The following is a 14,659-nucleotide window of genomic DNA, read 5'->3' as shown; positions in this document are numbered from 1 at the left end:
AATTCCAAAGAGGGCAATGCCAAAGAATGTTCAAACTAATGTACAATTGCATTTATTTCATATGCTAGCGAGGTTATGCTCAAAATCCTTCAAGTTTCAGCAGTATATGAACTGAGAACTTTCAAATATACAAGCTCGGTTTAGAAAAGACAAAGAAACCAAAGATCAAATTGCCAACATTTGATGGATTGTGGAAAAAGCAAGAGAATGCCCCCCCAAAATCTACTTCTGCTTACTATTTTAAAGCCTTTGACTGTGTGGATCACAACAAACTGTGGAAAATTCTTCAAGAGATGGGAATACTAGACCACCTTTCTTGTCTCCTGGGAAACTTGTATGTGGGTCAAGAAGCAACAGAACTGGACATGGAACAATGGACTGGTTCAAAAGTGAGAAAGGAGTAGGTCCAGGGTGTTTAAGGTCACCCTGCTTATTTAACTTATATGCAGAGTACATCATGCAAAATGCCAGGAGAAATATCAATAACCTCAGATACGCAGATGATACCACTCTAATGACAGAGAGCAAAGAGGAACTAAAGAGCCTCTTGATGAGTGTGAAAGAGGAGTGAAAAAGCTGGCTTGAAACTCAGTGTTTAAAAAACTAGGATCATGGCACCCAGTCCCATCACTGCATGGCAAATAGAAGGAAAAAAGTGGAAGCAGTGACAGAGTGTATTTTCCTTTGCCCTTATCCCAAAGAAGGGCAGTACCAAAGAATGTTCAAACTACTGCACAACTGTACTCATTTCACATGCTAAAGTAATGTTCAGAATCCTTCAAGTTGGGCTTCAAAAGTGTGTGAACCGAGAACTTTCAACTGTTCAAGCTGGATTTAGAAAAGGCAAAGGAACCAGAGATCAAATTGCCAACATCTGCTGGATCATGGAAAACCTAGAGAATTCCAGAAAAACATGTACTTCTGCTTCATTGACTATGCTAAAGCCTTTGACTGTGTAGACCACAACAAACTGTGGAAAATTCTTAAAGAGATGGGAATACCAGACCATCTTACCTGCTTCCTGCAAAACCTGTATGCAGCTCAAGAAGCAACAGTTAGAACTGGACATGGAACAGTGAACTGGTTCAAAATTGGGAAAGGAGTATGTCAAAGCTGTATATATAATGGATATAATTTGAGCAAACTCTGGGAGGACAGAGGAGCCTGGCATGCTGCAGTCCATGGGGTCACAAAGAGTTGGACACGACTTAGTGACTGAATAACAACAATAACAACATGGGAATCATAGTGCCATATACTGGCTGTGAACCACCCAGTCGTTTAACCCTTGGTTTCCTCAGTTTCCTCATCTGTAATTTAGAAATTTTAAAAATAATCCCTGGATAAGCATGTGTCTAAGTCATATCTGACTCTTTGGGACCCCATGGACTGTATCCCACCAGGCTCCTCGTCCATGGAATTTTCCAGGCAAGAATACTGGAGTGGATTGTCATTTCCTCCTACAGGGGGTTTTCCTGACCCAGGAATTGAACCTGAATCTCTTTTGTCTCCAAATTGGTGGGCAGATTCTTTACCACTGCACCACCTAGGAAGCCCAACAAGAATGCATCACGTTTAAATGAGCTAATCCGTGGCTGCTTATCTGAAGGAGGCAGGGAGACCAGGAATCCTCCACCTTGGATATTTAAAAATTAAATGCTAGTCGGAGGCCTTCCCTGGTGGTCCAGTGGTTAAGAATGCACCTTACAATTCAGGGGGGCACTGGGTCCATCCCTGGTTAGGAAATTAAGATCCCACGGGCTGTGGAGCCTCCAACTACTGAGCCTACACACTGCAACTGCAGAGAAGCCCTTGAACAGCCTGAGCGCTGCCACGAAGGTGCCGCAACTAAGACAAAGCACAGTTTAAATAAATAAATAAAAGAATTAGATGTCTTAAATATGTAAGTAAATAAATGCCAATAGGTATGTCTTACTGTAACTGAAAGTGGGAGTCCTGCTGCTTGCTGCTCAAAAACCAATAAAGAGGCAAGGTTAGTGGAAAGGAAACTTTATTTTGCTCTTTTTAATTTTAGTTTGCTTTATTTCAGATGCTGGCAACCCATGGTGGGGAGTGGAGGGCAGATTTCTGTCCAAAAGCTGACTCTCCACATCCATGTGGCTCTCCTACTTTAAATTTTTTTATTTTGAATTAGAATTATATTTATAGAAAACTTACAAAAATAGTACAGAGAGTTTCCATATACTTCTCACCCAGGTTCCCCTAAAATTAACATCTAATACAATCATGGTTACCAGAATCAGGAATTTAGCATCAGTACATTACTATTAACTAAAGGCCGTATTCAAAAAATCAGAAACATTTCCAGCTTATCTTGCTTAGGTGGAGGATGAAGTTGAAACATTACCCAACACTTTAGGGAGAAATGAGATGTTCTGTTCTCACCATTACTTACTAGTGGAATATTGATTGTAATTGTTTTACAAACTCAGTATTGTTTAAATTTAACCAGCAGTTGGGCTCAGTGGTGGATTCCAGTGCTTTCCTTTAGAAAGATATTATCTTACCCACAGTCTGGATTTAGAAGAAAAACTACCCCCAAATTCTATTTGTTAGTTTGTAATCTTGTCCTATGAGAAATACTTTCAGTCTCTCTGTCTCTGCTGCTGCTGCTGCTGCTAAGTCACTTCAGTCGTGTCAGACTCTGTGCGACCCCATGGACGGCAGCCCACCAGGCTCCTCCGTCCATGGGATTTTCCAGGCAAGAGTATTGGAGTGGGGTGCTCTCTGTCTCTAGAGCATGCTTAATGCCTGGAGAGACTAATGATGCAAGGGGCTTCCCAGGTGGTGCTAGTGGTAAAGAACCCACCTGCCAATGCAGGAGACGTAAGAGATGAGGGGTTCAATCCTTGGGTCAGAAAGATCCCCTGGAGGGCGTGGCAACCCACTCCAGTATTCTCACCTGGAGAATCCCATGGACAGAGGAGCCTGGTGGGCTACAGTCCATAGGATCACAGATTTGGACACCACTGAAGTGACCTAGCATGCATGCACAATGATGCAAGAGAAAGAACATTCAGGACATGCTGGGTGGGGATCAGCATAACCTTAAGGTATAAGAAGGAGAAACTAGGGCTCTAGAGTTCTGAAGACTACTCACAACATAAGATGCGCCTTATCAGGTTACACCCAAAGCCCGCACCTCCCAATGTTTCTCCTCCAATCTATGTGTTGTGACAAATGACAAACATCCCATAACCATGTATTCCTTTACTCAAGGATTTGATGGCTCCACATTTACTAGGCAGGGGAATCTAGATTCACAAACCCTAGTCCAGGGCTGTTCAGACATCCCAGTGCACCTTTCCAACTTCTATCTTTTGTCTCATGAAGCCCTGGCTCCAACAAAGCCATGTACTGGCTGCCTCTTGAGAATGCCCTTGGCACTCCTGCCTTCGTGTTTTTGACATGAAAGGCTTCTATCTGCTTGAGTTGATCCATTCATCAAGGTTGCACTCCAGCCTGATCACTTTGGAGAAGACACCCTCAGGACCATCTGTCCAAGTCATCCAGTAATAGTCCTCTTCTGCTTTGTGCCAATCATTCTGGTGTCCTGATCTGTTATTTACATCATTATCTGAAGTTCCCCTGGTAAGTCCTTGTTGTTTGAGTCCCACCAAGATTATAGTTATAGCTATATATAATGTTGGCTGCTCCAAGCAGCTAACAGGATCTTAGTTTCACAATCAACGATAGAACCCATGCCCCTTGCAGTGGAAGCAGAGAGTCCTAACCAGGGACTTCCAGGAATTCTGAATCCCACCTAGATTATAAACTCCTGCAGTCAGACATAGTAATTTTTGTCTTTACATCCCCCAAGACACATTAGTAGAAAGCCTGGTAAGTGAGGGAGGGGGATTCCTTATTTTATTGGATTCTCATGTTGATGCTATGTTTCTGGCAATTGTCTCAGTACTGAGTGGGGAGAAGCGTAGTTTTTCTCTGTGAAGAGATATCCTAGTTTTTCTTTGATAACCTATCATGAAATTGCTATCTATGAATTCCAATGTCTTTCAGAGAGTTGAGAATGGCCAGCAAACCTTCAAACGGCTGTGCTTTGGCAAACGGCCACAAAATACTGCATTTGTCTTTAGAGTGTTAACTCACAGATTTTTCATAGTCAGTTTTCAACTTAAAACAACAGCAATCAGATGACTTAACGGAGTACTTTATCCTTTAATCCTTTTAAAGGATTTATCCTTTTAAAGGAAAGAGTTGCCATATCAGGTTCTTTTTCACTGGGAGTCATGGCTAAGTGCTGACCTCAGTACTTTTGGAAAACATATTCATTTGTGGATATTGTTGCTTCATTACACTTTGATGAGCCTGGATAACATATGTAGCAATGTCACGAACCTAAGAACTAAAGAAAGAACTAAAGAAGCTTATTAACTCAGCTTGATTATACTGTGGAAGTGACAAATAGATTCAAGAGATGAGATCTGATGGACAGAGTGTCTGAAGAACTATGGACAGAGGTTCATGACATTGTACAAACCATCCCCAAGAAAAAGAAATGAAGAAAGGCAAAATGGTTCTCTGAGGAAGCCTTACAAATCACCGAGAAGAGAAGAGTAGCAAAAGGCACAGGATACAAGGAAAGATATATCCATCTGAATGCAGAGTTCCAAAGAATATCAAGGAGGGATAAGAAAGCCTTCCAAAATAATCAATGCAAAGAAATAGAGGAAAACAATACAATGGGAAAGACTAGAGATCTCTTCAAGAAAATTAGAGATACCAAGGGAACATTTCATGCAAAGATGGGCACATAAAGGACAGAAATGGTATGGACCTAACAGAAGCAGAAGATATTAAGAAGAGGTGGCAAGAATACACAGATCTTCACGACCCAGATAACCATGATGGTGTGATCACTCACCTAGAGCCAGACATCCTGGAATGTGAAGTCAAGTGGGCCTTTGGAGGCATCACTACGAGCAAAGGTAGTGGAGGTGATGAAATTCCAGCTGAGCTGTTTCAAATCCTAAAAGATGATGCTGTTTAAGTGCTGCACTCAATATGCCAGCGAATTTAGAAAAGTCAGCAGTGGCCACAGGACTAGAAAAGGTCAGTTTTCACTCCAATCCCAAAGAAGGACAATCCAAAGAATGCTCAAACTACCACACAATTGCACTCATTTCACATGCTAGCAAAGTGATGCTCAAAGTTCTCCAAGCTAAGTTTCAACAGTACCTGAACTGAAAACTTCCAGATGTTCAAGCTATATTTAGAAAAGGCAGAGAACCAGAGATCAAATTGCCAACATCCAATGGATCATCGAAAAAGCAAGAGAATTCCAGAAAAACATCTACTTCTGCTTCATTGACTATGCTAAAGCCTTTGACTGTGTGGATCACAACAAACTATGGGAAATTCTTAGAGACAGGAATACCAGACCATCTTACCTGCCTCCTAAGAAATCTGTATGCAGGTCAAGAAGCAACAGTTAGAACTGGACATGGAACAATGGACTGGTTCAAAACTGGAAAGGAATATGTCAAGGCTATACATTGTCATCCTGTTTATTTAACTTTTATGCAGAGTACATCATGCGAAATGCCAGACTGGATGAAGTACAAGCTGGAATCAAGATTGCCAGGAGAAATATCAATAACCTCAGATATGCAGATGACAGCACTCTTATGGCAGAAAGTGAAGAACTAAAGAGCCTCTTGATGAATGTGAAAGAGGAGAGTGAAAAAGTTGGGTTAAAACTCAACATTCAGAAAACTAAGATCATGGCATCTGGTTCCATCACTTCATGGCAAATAGATGCGGAAACAGTGGAAACAGTGCCAGACTTTATTTTGGGGGGCTCCAAAATCACTGAAGATGGTGACTGCAGCCATGAAATTAAGACGCTTGCTCCTTGGAAGGAAAGTTACGACCAACCTAGATAGCATATTCAAAAGCAGACATTATTTTGCCAACAAAGGTCTGTCTAGTCAAGGCTATGGTTTTTCCAGTACTCATGTATGGATGTGAGAGTTGGACTATAAAGAAAGCTGAGCGCTGAAGAATTGATGCTTTTGAACTGTGGCGTTGAAGAAGACTCTTGAGAATCCCTTGGACTGCAAGGAGACCCAACCAGTCCATCATAAAGGAAATCAGTCCTGAATATTCATTGGAAGGCCTGATGCTGAAGCTAAAACTCCAATACTTTATCCACCTGATACAAAGAACTGACTCATTTGAAAAGACCCTGATGCTGGGAAAGATTGAGGGCAGGAGGAGAAGGGGACGACAGAGGAAGAGATGGCTGGATGGCATTACCGATTTGATGGACATGAGTCTGAGCAAGCTGCGGAAGTTGGTGATGGACAGGGAAGCCTGGTGTGCTGTGGTCCATGGTGTCCTAAAGAGTCAGACACGACTGAGCGACTGAACTGAACTGATTGTCTGCCAATTCTAGGAGGCTGGAAGTCCAAGATCAAGGTGTTGGTGGGGTTGGTGGAACCTGCGGGCTCTCTCCTTGGCTTGCAGAAGGATGTCCTCCCCTCCACTCCCTGGTGTCCTCATGTGCCCTTTCCTCTGAGGACATGCATGCTTGGTGTGTCTTCTTATAAAGATACCAGTCCTAGCGGATTAAGGGTCCACCCTTATGGCCTCATTTAACCTTAATCACTTCTTTAAAGACCCTGTCTCCTAATAGTCACATTAGGGGTCAGGACTTCACCATATGAAATCTGGGTGGGGCGGAGGGACACAGTTCAGTGCAGACACCTTTCCTCATCTGTGGGTCCCTCACCCTCCTCCTTACATACCTACCTCCTTTTCTTCTCTCACTACAGACCCACTTTCTCTTTTTCTGTGGTTTTAACTCATTTGCCCTTTTAAGTGTTCACTCAGGAGAGTGGAATGTGCTGAGTTCACAGTCCTTGGACCCGTGGTTTCACCTCAGGCCTGTTTTGCTTGGCTTGATGACCAGAACCCTTCCTGTGGGTGACTCCCTCCCACATTGGGCTTCTTACAGTCCTCACCCTCCTTGTGCCCCCACGACCCAGCCCCCTTGGCTCCTCCTTAGGGGGTCTGGCCCCCCTGGGAATTCATAAGTGGAACCCCCAAACTAGACCCTCTTAGTCCCAAACTGTAAGACCTGCATATTGAGGCTTCCTTGGTCCCACCAGGCAGAGAAGTTCAGAGAAGTCAAGGGCGGGAGCCCCTCGAAGAAGCTGCGGGAGTTCAGACAATGCTTGACAGATAGACAATCGCACCCTAGCCCACATCTTAGAGGAGATTCCCAGCCTCTCTCTCCGTCTCTCACCCAAGCATGTTTTAACCTGGTCAAGGAATCACTCTTTCTCACGTCATTTTTATTCAGTCACCACACACACACACACACACCATCAAAACACCCCACTGCACACAATCCCACTAGACATCCCACCAAGCACATGCATACCCACTGCTCGCATCGACACCGCAGTCCCTCGCCTCACAAACTCCACAACACACAGCCCACCACTCACACAATTCCACTGCATGCACCCCACCACTCACACACGCCCCACTAATGAGCACTCCGCTACATGCACAATTTCACACACATATACTGCAGTACTCAACACACATAATATTCACACATACACACCCCTACAAAAACTACATGCTTACACACAATCCCACTACGTACATACACAACCCTCCATATTCACCTCACGATTCACATATCCACATGAACACAGACCACTACACCCATATTCCTCACACACCCATGCGCACGCACCCACAACACTGTATTCGCTCCCCACTATTCACACACACACCACCACACAAAACTTCAGTATGCATATATATACACCCCTTCCACGTACATGCACACACACTACATATGCAACTCTCTTTACATTTATCCACCTCTACACACACACTTTTGCTCCACTATCCACACCCCCCATATCCACACTCATACACCCCATTACACACATGCACACAAACCCACAAGCTCACACACACAAGCTTTACCCCTCCTTATTCTAAAATGCTGATGACAAGCTCTCCACACCCCTGAGCCTCATATCCAGGAGTGTCCTTCCTACCTGTCCAAGCTGCATTTGTCACCATTCCCTACTCAGATCCCTTTCTTCAGCCAGGCTGATCACTTTCCTTCTTTGGAGGCTGTGAACTCCTCCTGACTGCTCAGCACTCATTGCCTGCCACTCAGTAGGGGTCTGATAACTTTGTGTTGAACTGAATTCTATGCAAATATTTTGACTCGGGCGTTTTTTTAAAAAACTTTTTATTTGGCTGCACTGGGTCTTAGCACGTGGAACCTTCTTTGCCACATGCAGGATCTTTAGTTGCAGCATGTGAGATCTACTTCCCCGAGCAGGGATCGAACCCAGGCCTCCTGCATTGGGAGCCTGGAGTCTTAACCACTGGTCCACAAGGCAAGTCCTGGGAAGGGGTCATCTATCTTGCACTATACTCCTTCTTTCTTATGTACCAGGATGTCAAAATTGAAACTAAGTCAGTAGATATCAGACATCAAAAGTGAGTGTCAGGCTCCATGAAGTTTTCAAGGTAATTAATCAAGAACTAGTTTCCTGACTTGGAGGCTCCTCCCCCTTTTCAGAGCATAGATATTGAGAAAGTAGAGGCGGACTTGCTGGGGTTTCTTTGTGGAGTTACTGCAGCCTGTGTGTCCCAGCCCCCTGGAGAATGGCAGAACTCTCTCCTTGACCTCAAACTTAGAGTCGGGGCCAATGAGGAAATTCAGAGAGGGTGACATACATTTGCTGCAGAAAGTACGCAAGTTCCAGGGTCCTGGGGCAGCAGTCAGAACAGAGGAGGGAGGTGGGCGGGGGTGTAACTCCACTCATGGATGGTGGGGTAAAGACACGGGAAAGAGGCTGATCTGGACCCATGTGAAGTCCTTCTCATCCAGGACTGCCTGGGAGAGAAGGGTCTCACTCGTCAAGGTTGGTGGTGAAGAGGTCTGGCAGAGAACCAGGACTTGGGTGGGGGTGGGGGTGGGGGGCAGCCTGCTGGACAAGGGGCCCGGCAGCAGCAGGAGCCAGTGGGGGCCTCAAGAGGCCTGGGCAAGCCCACAAGGTAGCCATGTGCGGAATCTGTTGGGCTTGCAGGCCATGGGGCCAACTCATGACGGCACAGGCTCCAGACACGCGACCTCCTCCCTGTCCACACACCGTCCGCTGCCCCACCCCTGGCTGCAAGGAGATGAGCGCACGAGCCAGCCTGGCTTCATCTCCACTGGGAGGCTCCAGGAATCTCAGGCCTTGAGGGGACAGGCAGGGTGCTGGGGTCCTGTTCTTGACCAAAGATGGCAGTGTGGACTCATCTGATAGGCTAGCCCTTCTGCAAGTCTGAGCACTAGTCTCCATGCACTGGCAGGGAGAAACTTTCACATCTAAGTAGAAGTTAAAAAACAATAGGTGACAGGAAAGTTTCATCTTGATTACATTCCAGAGTCATCCGTGCTCAGCGTGCTGGTTACACGCATGTTTCCTCAAATTCTTTTATGTCTGACTACCTGGTGCTTCAAACATGGTCCCTGTGTTTTCTTTGATCTGCCGTACTGTCCAACACTTGCCTGGGGAGATACTTGCCAGGCTGGGCAGGGGGACTGGCTGGGGCCAGGCTCTCACACCATGCCATCCAGACTGTCTCACCCACTGCGGTGTGTACCCAGGGTACTGACTGTTCTGCTTTGGCTCCATGTTTATCATTCCTACAGGGAGGAGTCAGCCGACTGATCCACAAAATTTGCACATTCCAAGGAGTTAAATGTAACAAACAGTGCTGTTTTCAGAGGAGCACTGTAAATCTTATTTCAACGACATCTGCTGGACACTCAGTGAAGAACCGTATGTGTGATTTTCAAAGTGTATTTTGTCAATTATTATTTTATTTACTTTATTATGTTTTCAAGCACACATTTCAAGCTTAGGAGATGTACAAAAAGATTATCTCTAATTATTAGGAACTCAGCAAGTGTTACATGGGTGATATTAAACCAACAAATAAACCATCACAAAATTTAACTTTGAAATTATTAAAAGCTTGGGTTGAGGATCTTATCCACTGATCAGCCTGATGCCCAGGAAAAAAATATCATGACATCTTCCAGGAAATCCATGAAAATAACTGTATTGTCAATGTCATATATGTGAAGAGTGGTTTAAAATAGACAGTTTTGACCTACCAAGGTCATGTGACTTTTCTGTACCTTTCTTTTTGGCCACATCATGCAGCTTCTAGAATCTTAGTGCCCTGACCAGGGATCGAACCTGGGCCCCAGCAGTGAGAGCACCGAGCTCTAACCACTGAACCACCAGGGAATCCCTGTTAACTGTTAAACTTCATTGTAAAAGTATAAATTGAATGGATTATATTCAGAAGGGTTTTATTATGAAGAAATCTGAGTTTAAGTCTTAGAAGTGATCATAGGAACATAGTTGCCTATCAAAATAAATATCTTATGTATAAAGCAACTTTGAAAATTCAGGAACACAGGATCATAACAAGCCCTGCCATTACAATCAAAGTCAAAGAAGAAATGTATACAAGAATACAGAGAATGAGGAAGTTGGGGAAGAGATCTTAAGAAATAAGCTGCATATATAATTTTTTTTAAGTTCCAGGCATGCTGTAAATCTCCAGCTCAAATGAGCAGCTTTTCTCAAACTGTAGGTAGTGACTGTGGGGCACAGGACTAGTTTTGTGGGGCCTGACCTACACTGAACATCGACTGGATAGGCTTCCACAATAAAGGCAAAGAATGGAGTATGCATCTAATACTGCTTCTACGCCAAACCCAATGCAAACCATGTATCATAAAGGAATTTAAACACCCACACACGAACTAGGAAAACAGGCACTGACGGCAAAATTATGGAAGCCAAAAAGCATGGGGACAAGTGGCAAAGGATTTAGTAGATGCAAGAAAGCAGAGACTAGAGCAGCAATGGGGAACACTGAGAAACCACAAGGTGCACAGCTACCCCTTCAAACATTCAGGCACGGAAACCACCAGATACCTCAGTCCTCACAGAAGAGAGCAAGCTGAGCTAAGGGTGATGGGGAAAAGGTGCTCCAAATACCAATGGAGGCAACTCCCTGGCAGTCCAGCAGTTAGGCTTTGGCACGCTCACTGCAGGGTTCGATCCCTGGGTCGGGGAACTAAGACCCCATAAGCCACGCAGCACAGCCCCACCCCCCTCAAAAAAAAAAAAAAAAAACAAAAAAAAAAAGTGGTAAAGAAAACATGCAGATACAAATAGATCCCTGGATCCTTGCCACCTCCAACCTGGTCCTCACTCAACAGAAGTCATGATGCTTCTCTGGAATAAAAACAGAGGGTCTCTAGACAGGGACACCACACACAATGGGCTCAGGAACAACCAGAGATTAAGTGACCATATGGCTGTCCCCTCGTGTGACATACCTTCCCACTCAGCTCCCAGGGGCCCACATCAGACCTCCACTCAGTCAGGAGTCAGAGATTCCTCTCCAGTAAACCAGACCAAGAGCAAAGACCTTAAAACATTGACCCCAGGGGTTTTTCAAGTAACTGCCTACAAAGCACCCTACAGAAAAGGAACCTCTGAGTATACAAGCCCCATCCGTTCATGCAGAGCTTCCAATTGAGCATTTTCATCCCTTTTCTCTTACTCATGATACATGAGGTTCACTGGGCATTTAAGGAAAGCCTCTAATGTGCACAAACAGACCCAAATAAACAGAAGACAGCAACATGGAAGATACAGTGGATTCTTGGATTCTTCAAAAACATTAAAAAAAAAAATTTTTTTTAGGGATGATATTCCACTCAAACGAAAAATAAATGCTATTAAGAACGTTTTCTTAAAACTGAAAAAAACATGGAAATTAAAATACATAATGGCAGGCAGGAAAAAAATCAGTAAGACTGAAAGGTAAAGCTGAAGAAATCTTTCAAAAAGTAGAACAAAATAAGAGATGGAAAACTGGGAGAAAAAAGAAAACAAAGTGGAATGTCAGGAGAGGAGGTCCTGAAGAGTGGGAGGTCCACGGAGTGGGAAACACAGGAGCAGAGCGCTTATCAACTAAGTAAGGACATTTTTCTAGGACTGAAGAACGTAAAGTTTTGTTACATAAAGAACGTAAAGTTTTGTTCCTTTTCAAAGAAAAGGTTCAAGAGTGCCAAGGACAGAGAATGCAAACACAACAAGGGAAATTTTCACGGACCACTGCGGGGCGGGAAACAAAGTTCTACGAGCTTGAAGAGAAAAAGACAAGTGTCACAACAACGTGGCCGCTAGGCCACAGAGCAATGCCTTTGAAACTCTGAGTGACCTCTGGCTACATGCTGTTAAACGAGCAATGCTGGGAGAAGAGAATAAAAGCATTTTCAGACACTTGAGAGTTGATCTCATCTTTACAGGGAAACTGCTCAAGGATGCATGCTACCAAAGGGGGAACAAGTCAAGAAAGGGATGACACAGGGCACACGACATCTAACCTAAGAGGTAAAGAGAATCACTGAGATGGGGTATGCCCCAGAAGAGGGCATGCAGATGGAGCAGAGGAAGGGCTTCACAGCTGTCCCGACCTCAAAGTGGACAACATGCAAGTCAGCAGAACCATCGCCTTTATCGGCAGTGGATGGCTGAGCTCAAAGACAGATGCTCCTAACAGGAACAACTTACAGAAGCTTCATGACTTTTTAAATCAGTATCTTAGCAAGATCATTGCTTTCTAAAATCAAAAAAGCAGAAATAAAAAGCTGACTGAATCAGAGGAATTTATACACTCACACCCACCTACATACGAGATACACAGCAAAGCGCTGACAGAAGAGGCCTTTCTAGGGGAGGCGGGCTGCTGGAAAAGAGATGAGACGGACGTTTTGCTATTCACGCGTTCATTCTTTGACTTGTGCACCACAAATAGGACTTGTTCCAAAATGAAAAAAATACATTCCCCCATTTAAAAAAGGATGGAATGAAAAAATCCTGAGCATCATGCGTAGCAAGGAAGTAGCTTTGTTTGTTAAACAGGTAAAACTATGCCTAATGTACACACATTGAGTCAGTGTTCACCATACATGTGTCTAATGGATTGTGACAGAGAATGCTTCCTGTTGTGGGCTGCAAAGAAATCTGACAGTGCTAAAGCGAGCACCTCTGCAACTAAAAAACTGTCTTTCCTACAACACCACGCTCACTGGGTCCTGGGCACTACTGTATCTAGGATGTGTGTGTGCCAGTGGGCGGGTGTGTGAATGGAACCAGAAAACAGCCAGCCTTGTGTCAGCGTTCCACGGGCACGGCCCGCTCGTGGCTACGAGGCATTCCTCCATAACGACAGTGTTTGGGTGAGCCTCTGGACAACTGAGAATCTGTGGCTTTCTAGGCATGTGGGGAACTATGAAAAACAATAAAGAATTATTTTAAAACAAACTCCCAAAAAAATTAAGAAAATAATGGGTCTATTCCAAGATTTCTTAATATCTTCTGTAACATTCCATTCAGAATGCAGAAAGCCAAAGTTCTTCCCTAAGGATGGGTGCAAATGGAAAGTAATAACACATTACAAGAAACGCAATTATGTCATTCCCCACCAGATCACTTTTGTTGAAGAACTGCTCACTTAGCAACTGAGGTGCCCACCTGTTGAGATCCGCTAGAGATCCCAGGACCTGGGAGCAATGAGCCTTCTCAGGCAGCATAATGAACTCAAGTGCCTGGACTGTCTCATGGGCAAACTGAAAGGACAAACCCTCAGCACCACACTCGCCCCCCTGAGAAATCACACACACAACCATTTTCCTATCAACAGCCTTCACCTTAACAATTTAAAACATCTACACTGCAACTGAGGTCACATGGGCACCACACCTAGAAGAGTGTTACACAAACATTCCCTGTTCACAGGCTTTCAGTTTCAGAGCCACAACAATGCTCTTCACAGTCAAGGGCACAATCACATTTTAAAAAATTATGAGTGGGATGCATAACAGGCACTTGCACAATGGCTGAGAACCCTGTTCTCGGGAGAATACCTGAAGGAGCCATTCTTTATGTATCCAAACAATCGAACATTTTACATTAGTAGTTTCCTATACAAAAGTTAAAAAAGGTACCCCACCAAAAAACAACCCAGATCAGTATTTCTTATTTCCTTAATTAAGCTTTTTATTCCAGGTATGGTTGGTGAAATCATGAGACTTTCTAGCCTCCTGGTCTTGAGAAGTTTTTCAAGTTGCAGGATGCCTCACTTTGGACTTAAGAGTAAGCTCAAAGCAAACCCTGAAATGGGTATAGAAATTTGTGAAAAAAATGAGTTTCCAAAATTTCAAGTATTAAAATGGCACCCTGGAAATGGTTAAGAGTATAATCTACTCTTCTGTCAGTTTTCACCATATGGTGAAACTATCCGTCAGGAGACAACAGAGGAGGCACAGCACGATGAGGACGCACCAAGGCGACCCCCTCTGATGTGCTCACAGAGGAACAGCCTGGGGCCACGTGGCCTGCACTCTGCACAGCAAGACTGGCCGGCCCCTCAACCCCGCAGTACTCCTGGGAAAAGACAGTGCAAGTACTTCCCTAAGAGGCAAAGAAGACTAACAGGAATCTACACACTCACTCTGGAAAGATGGGAAAACGTTATAGAAAAGGAGCACTGTATG

The 14,659-nt window shown here is 44.2% G+C and overlaps 1 non-coding gene across 1 annotated transcript; it reads right to left on the bottom strand.

The window, feature by feature from the left end:
• Positions 1 to 10,253: 10,253 nt before the first annotated feature.
• On the bottom strand, positions 10,254 to 10,325 carry TRNAE-CUC (transfer RNA glutamic acid (anticodon CUC)). The gene has a single exon. It is a non-coding gene; the product is annotated as a tRNA-Glu (tRNA).
• Between the last annotated feature and the right edge of the window lie 4,334 nt (positions 10,326 to 14,659).

This window comes from Bubalus kerabau, chromosome 13 (genome assembly GCF_029407905.1).
Source record: "Bubalus kerabau isolate K-KA32 ecotype Philippines breed swamp buffalo chromosome 13, PCC_UOA_SB_1v2, whole genome shotgun sequence".
NCBI classification, from domain to species: domain Eukaryota; kingdom Metazoa; phylum Chordata; class Mammalia; order Artiodactyla; family Bovidae; genus Bubalus; species Bubalus kerabau.
The sequence above is the reverse complement of the archived record's forward strand: the minus strand, read 5'-3'. Positions and strand labels throughout refer to the sequence as shown.